Below are 8,123 nucleotides of genomic sequence, written 5' to 3' on the forward strand. Positions count from 1 at the left end.
AGCACCTCCCCTTTCCCACTCAGCCCCACACTCGTGGAAATCCCCCTTCCCATCACCTGACCCTCCCAAAAGGACACTGCCAGAGCCAAAGGTCACAAATCCTTACCTTAATAGCACCCACATCCTGGGAACGATGACATCAGATTGAGAACATATAAACAAAAACAGCACAGCAGCCTCCATGGCAGCCTGAAGCTGGCACCCTCTCTGATGGATGGTCAAACACTCTCCAACACAGGTGGCTTATGGCCTTGGGAAAAGCAAAAATCATACATCCTTAGAAGAGAAATCATGCCAATTAAGAGTTCCCAGGCAGCTGCGACCAGTTTGTAAAAACATAAAACCTTCCCTTATCTGCCGCTTCCCTCCCCCTGTGTAACAGGCTTGTGTATATTGTTTACACTCACTGACACAGGGAAGCAACTTCGCTTTGTGCAACTTGTGGTCCAAACCCGGGTTTGAAAGAAAAGGCCCTTATGTATCTCTACGGAGGATATGGCAGTTCTCTGAGATCTCTTGGAGGTCCCAAGACCTGGGTATAACACATCAAAGGCTTCAGATCATCAGCCAGCTTCACCCTCTTCAGGATGCCCGATGCATGAAGGGCAAAGGAAAGGCTGTCCGCTGACTGTAGAAACATCTGATCATCTGACCATTGAGAGCAAAGCACACTCTGTGCCTGATCACCAAAACTGGGCCTATGTATAAGTGGAATGCCCTGTTACTGGTGCTGCAACTAAGGATAAGGAGAACCTTGATCCTTCAAACCTGATGCCACCACCTAATCAAACACCATCCCCAGATCAGCCATTTACATTGTCTACCTCAAGAGAGGAGTCATCAATTCCGAGAGCTGACTCTGAGAAAAAGTGGGTTTACCCTTCTGAACAGATGTTCGGAAATGCCATGTTACGGAAAGGGTGGAAGTGGAAGGATGATGATATTAGTCAGAACGATATGTACAATATCATTAGAATTCACAATCAGAATAATGAGCAAGCTTGGAAGAAGACTTTGAAATGGGAAGCACTTCATGCTCATGAGTGTCCCTGTTGCCCATCATCGGTCAGATTTGGAGGCAAAGCAAGAGAGTATTCACCAAGGGCAAGAATTCATTCCTGGATGTGGTATGAATTTCCCTTTGACGACATGACTGGATCATCAATCATTGTGGCACAGAAGTTAGGTATGTCATTGATAACTATGATGGCGGTGAGGTCAACAAGGACTACCAGTTCACTATCCTGGATGTTCATCCTGCCTTTGATTCATTGTCAGCAGTATGGGACAGAATGAAGGTTGCTTGGTGGCGCTGAACTTCATAACCACTATTTTGTTTGTTATGAAAAAAGTGAAACTGTTTTCCTGAGAAAGTTGTTAAGTTAATTTCCCCAAACTAAATGCACTCTTAATGTCACTGAGGGTACTTTTGAAGTGAGTGGTCATACTTGATCTTGTATTTAGCAAAGATGCCATGCTCCATTAAATTTTGAGTCATATTTTCCATTGCAGATAATAGGTCGGTTTAATTTTTTTTTCCCTGTTTGGTATAAGTGGGAAGCAGTCCCTTAGTTTTTCTATTAACTGCAGTATTTCATGGTATTTTCTGTAGACATCTTAACTTCTGAAAAAGAGGTTTTAAAAAAGCATAAAATGTTGTTTTTATCCTTACTATTTCCTCAAGAGTATTTGAGATATAAAACCTGAAAGTGTGTGACACTTTCACCTGCCAAATAATTTAACTATATTCATTATAAATACTTAGTCTTGTTTTAAAAGTAACTAGGATCTCTAAAAATCCCTGTGTTCTAAGTAGCAATCCTGAACAAAATACACAAGTATATACTGAATGTACTCTGCAAGACTGGCGTGTTTAAATGGAATTTCAGATTTGACTTGATAGAAATTTCAACTCAATACATATAAATTTCAAAATAATTGGGGTTTTTTATTTCTGTTCAAGTTTGTAACAATTAATGTAAAGCTGATCACACCATCCCTGAAAGTTAACAAATTATCTTACATTATCTCAGCCCATTCCATCTTCCCACTAGGAGCTTGCCATCAGTAGTGTAATGTAAACCTTGAGAGCCTGGCTTCAGTCACAGTGCCAGCAGTGTTCCTTTGACAAATAAGATGATATTTGGCTAAGTGTTAGAATTCACAAAAAGTGCATTTTTCCCAGATGCGGAATGTTTACATCAATTCACCATCATTTTGATGTTTGTTTTAAGCAAGTGCTAAGTTTGCTGTTGAAAACTGGTTATTGCCGGGCGGTGGTGGCACATGCCTTTAATCCCAGCACTTGGGAGGCAGAGGCAAGCGGATTTCTGAGTTTGAGGCCAGCCTGGTCTACAGAGTGAGTTCCAGGACAGCCAAGGCTATACAGAGAAACCCTGTCTTGAAAAACCAAAAAAAAAAAAAAGAAAAGAAAAGAAAAGAAAAGAAAAGAAAAGAAAAGAAAAGAAAAGAAAAGAAAAAGAAAACTGGTTATTTTGCTGGGCAGTAGTAGCAAAAGTCTTTAACCCCAGCACTCCATGGAGCTCTGGGTTTGAGGCCAGTCTGATCTACAGATTGAGTTCCATGACAGCCAGGAAAATCCTCTCTCTAAAACCCAAAAGGAAAAAAAAAAAAGAAAACTAGTTATATAGCTATACTGATTGTATAGCAACATGTTAGAAATAACTTTTTTCTTAACTGCTGATAATATGAAAATTTTTATTTCATCCTAAATACTGTAGTATTAAGTTAGTGGACAGAGTTGGTGTTTTTGAGTTATTTCACGAAGTTTTCTTTGTTGTGTGATGCTTAAAAAATCCAACATGTGAAAATATTTGTATTTTTAAATAAACCTAACAGTTAAAAAGTTCAAAAAGAGAGCAATGTTCAAAGTCCTTAGTCATCTTAGAAATGCAAATCAAAACTACCTTTACATTCCACCTTACAGCCAACAGAATTGCTAAGATGAAAAACTCAGGTGACTTCAGATGCTGGCAAGAATATGTAGAAAGAGAAAAAACACTCCTCCATTGCTGGTGGGATTGCAGGCTTGTACAACCACTTTGGAAAGTGAGCTGGTTGTTCCTCAGAAAATTGGAAATAGTTCTACCTGAAGACCCAGCTGTACCACTCCTGGGAATATATCCAAAAGATGCTCCACCATATCACAAGTACAAGATGCTCCACTATATTCAAAGCAGCCTAATTTATAATATAAAGGTGCTGGAAACAACCCAGATGTCCCTCAAAGGAAGAATGGATAGAGAATCTGTGGCACATTTACACAATGGAATATTACTCAGCTATTAAAAATGAAGACATCTCAAACATTGCAGGCAAATGAATGGAACTAGAAAATATCCTCAGTGAGGTAACCGAGACTCAAAAGGACATATATGATATGTACTCAATGATAAGTGGATATTAGTAAAAAAGCTCAGAATACCCATGATACAACTCATAGACCATATGAAGCTTAACAAGAAGGAAAGCCAAAGTATGAATCTTTCAATTCCACTCTCAAGGGGAAACAACCATGGAAGGAAGAGGGAGGGAAAGAGCTGGGTGGAGTAGGGTAGGGAGAGGCAAAAAAAAAATGGAGAAGGATCAGACATTGGGGAAGACACGAGAGAAGACCATAAGGACAGGAGAATGAACAGAATTATGTAGCTGTGTGGGGTGTCAAACAGGGGAACCACTAAAAAGACCCAGACACCAGGGATGTGAGGGGCTACCAGTACCCAGTGGGTATGACATTACCAGAAATGTCCAACTGTGGAGAGATAGAATCTGAAGAGACCACCTCCACAACATTTGAGCGATGGGGCCACCACCTATCTCAAATTTTTGAACTCAGAATTGTTTCTGTCTAAAGGAAACACAGGGACAAAAAATGGAGCAGAGACTGAAGAAAAGGCCATCTAGAAATCACCCCACCTTGGAATTCATCCCATGCACAGACACCAAAGCCCTACACTATTGCTGATTCTATGCTGTGCTTGCAGACAAGACTCTAGCATTGCTGTCTTCTTAGAAGCTCTGCCAGCATCTAAGACAGATGCAGATACTCAGAGGCAATCATTGGACTGAGCCCAGAGACCCCAATAGAAGAGTTAGGGGAAAAACAGTAAGAGCTGAAGGGAACTGCAACCCTTAGGAAGAAGAAGAGTATCAACTAACTAGACTCCTAAGAGCTCCCAAGGACAAAGCCACCAACCAAAGAGCACAATGAGCAGGTCCATGGCTCCTGCTACCTATAGAGTAGAAGACTGCCATATCTAGCGTCAGCTGAGTGTGACCTTGTGAAGGTTTGACACCCCAAGAAAGGGGATGCTAGAGGGGAGAGGTATTGTCACATTGATAAACTTGATTATATAGACACAAAAGCAAAAGAGGTCAGACAATAATAATCATAAGGTCCAGGTTATACCTAAGACCTTTTTTCTTACAACTTATCACTGTCAGATGTGAGACTGTCAGACGTGTCTGTTTAGATGATACTAGAACCATAAAAACAAAAATCATTATTTACAATCGGTAACTCACTGTGTCTAATTCTGTTATCAGGAGTTGAAACGCATAAATTGTGGCTTTCTTCAGCTTATGAATCAAAATAAAACATATGGCTTCCATGTAGTCAGAAAATTCCACACTTGCTTCTCTATAGCTGTGATAAACACAATGAACAAAGGCAACATGGGAGGATAGCCTTTACTTGGGTTACTGCCACAGTGAACTATCAAGAAAAATTCTGAAGAACTCAAGCTGAGGGTAGAAACAGTAAACTTCCTACTGATTTGCTTCACATAGCTTGTTTAGGTATTTTTTTAAACCCTTCACTTATACATTATATCCTTGTTAGACTTTAAAATCACGTTATAATGAACATTTCTGATCATTGAGACAACCATATTTTGTTGTTGATATCAGAGCCAGAGCTACCAAGCCTTTAAAAGATAAAAAGTTTGTGAATGAGTCCCAGACACTGGACAATGAATAAAGTGCTATAGTTAGCTATTGCTGCTTTGGTTTGAATTCAACTGTGACTGCATTCTTCCTTCTTAGTCTAAGATCGTATTTAACTTTATTTTACAGGAGCCCAAAAATGAATGAGGTGGAATCTGAAGAGATTTTAATTATACTAAAGAGACAAATTTTCGGGTGATTGAATGTTTTGATACGAGAATAATTTAAAATTTTTATAATATACATAATGTGAGATTAAGAGGATTGTAGCCAGACTTTTGGCTTCCTTAATGCACTGTTTTTCCTGTTTTTCTTCTCCACTCTTATCCAATACCACAAAACTAGGTAGGGGAGAAAGGATGTTAGAGAGAAATGTGGGCATCTATCTCTGTCACAGTTAGGGTTTCACTGCTACAAACAGACACCATGACCAAGGCAACTCTTATAAGATCATTTAACTGTGGCTGGCATACAGGTTCAGAGGTTCACTCCTTTATCATCAAGGCAAAAGCAGGTCATCATCCAGGTAGATGTGAGGCTGGAGGAGCTAACAGTTCTATAGGTTAATTTGAATTCAGACAGGAGAATATTTGCTTCCAGGAAATAGTACAAGGATTCTTAAGCCCACACCAACCAGTGACACGCTTCCTCCAACAAGGCCACAACTGCAAATAGTACCATCCCCTGGGCCAAGCATATTAAAACCACTACATCTGCCCCCATTGACTTGCTCAAAAATATGAGTCTATGAGAGTCAGACCTAAACAAAGCATAATGCAAAGTCCACCTTCCATAGCCACCATAGTCTATAGAGGCCTCAACTACCTATAAAATCCAAAGTTCAAAGGGTCTTCTGAGAGTAATTCAATTACTTAACTGTAATCCCCAAAGCAAGAAAGAAACCCAGCTGGGAAAACTCTAAACTCTGTATCTCCATGTCTGATGTCAAAGCAGTGTTCAGATCTCCAAATGCATTTTCATTTTGTTGACTGAAACAAACTTCCTTCCCCTATACTGGTTGCACCCCTGTTAGTAGCTTTTCTAGGCTGATATCCTACAGTTCTCACATCTTTAACATCTTGTGGTCTCCAAGGCAACTTCCACTTCACAGTTTCTTGTTCCAATGTCTGGGATCCAAACATGATTTCCTGGGCTACTCCAAAAAGCATGCATCAATTCTCCAGCTCCACTCTCTGTCACTCTAGGATCTGGTTGACTCTAATACACTACTGTGCTTTTCTTGCTTGTCATTCCATGGTACTAGCATCAACCTTGGGTATTCTGCTGCAACTGGGCTTAACAAATATCCTCTCATAGGCTCTCTTCATGGTGCCAAACCTCAAATTCTTTGCATGACCAATTCACTCCTAGGTCATCAGCTGAGGCTGCATATTCACCAATGGCCTTCCAATACTCAGATGATCTCAATGATCCCTTCATTTCTTCAAAACCAATACCACCTGAGTGATTCCTACCCATTACCAAGTCCAGCTTAAGCAGGAGATACAGCCTTAGCTATCTATGAAATGTGCCTTCTTCATGCTCTCAGAAAACACCCCCCAGATTTCACCTCAGTGATGATGGTTTCTTCTTAGTCACTCCTAATTTCTTAGTGCCAGCTAAACAGCATCAGTTGTCCCAGTAGTCCCTTCTCTTCTTGACTCTAAAGCCAGAGCCACATGGCCTACCAAGTTCTTCTGCTTGCTGGGGCTGGAACATGGACCTCCTTATTCTATTACTAGCTTTCTGTCTTTCATAAGTGATCAATTATGTGGATTAGTAGCTCATCAACATGACATAAAATAGGGTCATCTGGAAAGAGGGAACCATAAAAGAAAAAAAAATGTATTGATCTAATTGTCCTGTAAGGCTGATCAGGGAGCATTTTCATGATTAATAATTAGTATTGCCGAGCTCAACCTACTAGTGGTGGTATTACACTTGGTCAGGGTTTAATGAATTATATAAAAATGGAAGAATAGAGACCAAATATAAACCTAGGGGGCAGTGTTCCTCCATGCCATCTGGGTCAGTTCCTGCCTGTAGGCTTCTGCAAGGTGTGCAAAAGTTAAAGGCAGTAAAATGTATTCTTGCCAAAATTGTTTGTGGTCTTATATTATTGCAACTGTAAAGAAGTTAGAAGATGTACAACTTTCTAGTAACCAGAATCAGGAAAACCTATCCACTATTTGCAATAAAGTTCAGATCTGGAATGTAGAGATGGCCCACATGGTATTACCTCTGTGTTCCTGGATTTTGTTTGTGAGAATTTTACTAATTTTTGTCTATGTTCATAAACAAAATCAGCATGAAATTCACCTTCTTTGTTGAGTCTTTGTATGGGTTAGGCATCAGGGTAATTGTGGCCTCTTAGAATGAATTAGTTAGTGGTCATTCTGTTTCTATCTTTTGGAATACTTTGCAGAGTGTTGGTATTATCTCTTCTTTTAAGTTTGGTAGAATTCTAAACTAAAATGACCCATCACTGGGCTTTCTTTGGTTGGGAGACTTTTAATGACTACTTGTATTTCATTAGGTGTTACAGGATTGTTTAGGTAATTTACCTGGTCTTAATATAATTTTAGTATATGGCATTTCTCTGGAAAACCATCCATGTCATCTAAATATTTGACTTTTGTGAGATAGAGGCTTTTGAAGTAGGTTTTTTTTAATTTCCTCAATTTCTCTTGTTATACCTTCCTTTTGAAAGATTAGTGCAGCTGCAAGCCCTCATATGGCACCAAGTACAGACCTTCGAGCAAGGCATTTCTTCAAGGATCAAATATTCTCAAAACAATATCTCATCCTCTACTAACTGGTACAAACATAGCAAAAGTTTGCTGCAAGCTTTCACTCAGCATCAGATGTACAGGCTTTGCTCTGCACATCATTTAAAGCCAGAGATAAAGTTTTTATGATATATGGTGTATTTCATTTACAATCAGACATAAAGGTTTCACTAAACATATAAATACATCCAACTCTTCAATAAGAGTTCCTGTGCACAACTAATGTTTCATTGTGTGTCTCTTCACCTGTTTTAGTCACATGCTGGGTGGAGATTCTCATAGGACAGGTATGCTATTCTCCTGTCTGAATAATATCAAAGAATCATTAATAGTGTCAGTGACTGGTGTTTGTCAATAAGATGGGTCTCA

The 8,123-nt window shown here is 39.5% G+C and overlaps 1 pseudogene; it reads left to right on the forward strand.

The window, feature by feature from the left end:
- Positions 1-579: 579 nt before the first annotated feature.
- LOC117694293 (holocytochrome c-type synthase-like) lies at positions 580-1,325 on the forward strand (annotated as a pseudogene).
- Positions 1,326-8,123: the final 6,798 nt, after the last annotated feature.

The sequence above is a fragment of the Arvicanthis niloticus genome, chromosome X (genome assembly GCF_011762505.2).
Source record: "Arvicanthis niloticus isolate mArvNil1 chromosome X, mArvNil1.pat.X, whole genome shotgun sequence".
NCBI lineage: Eukaryota > Metazoa > Chordata > Mammalia > Rodentia > Muridae > Arvicanthis > Arvicanthis niloticus.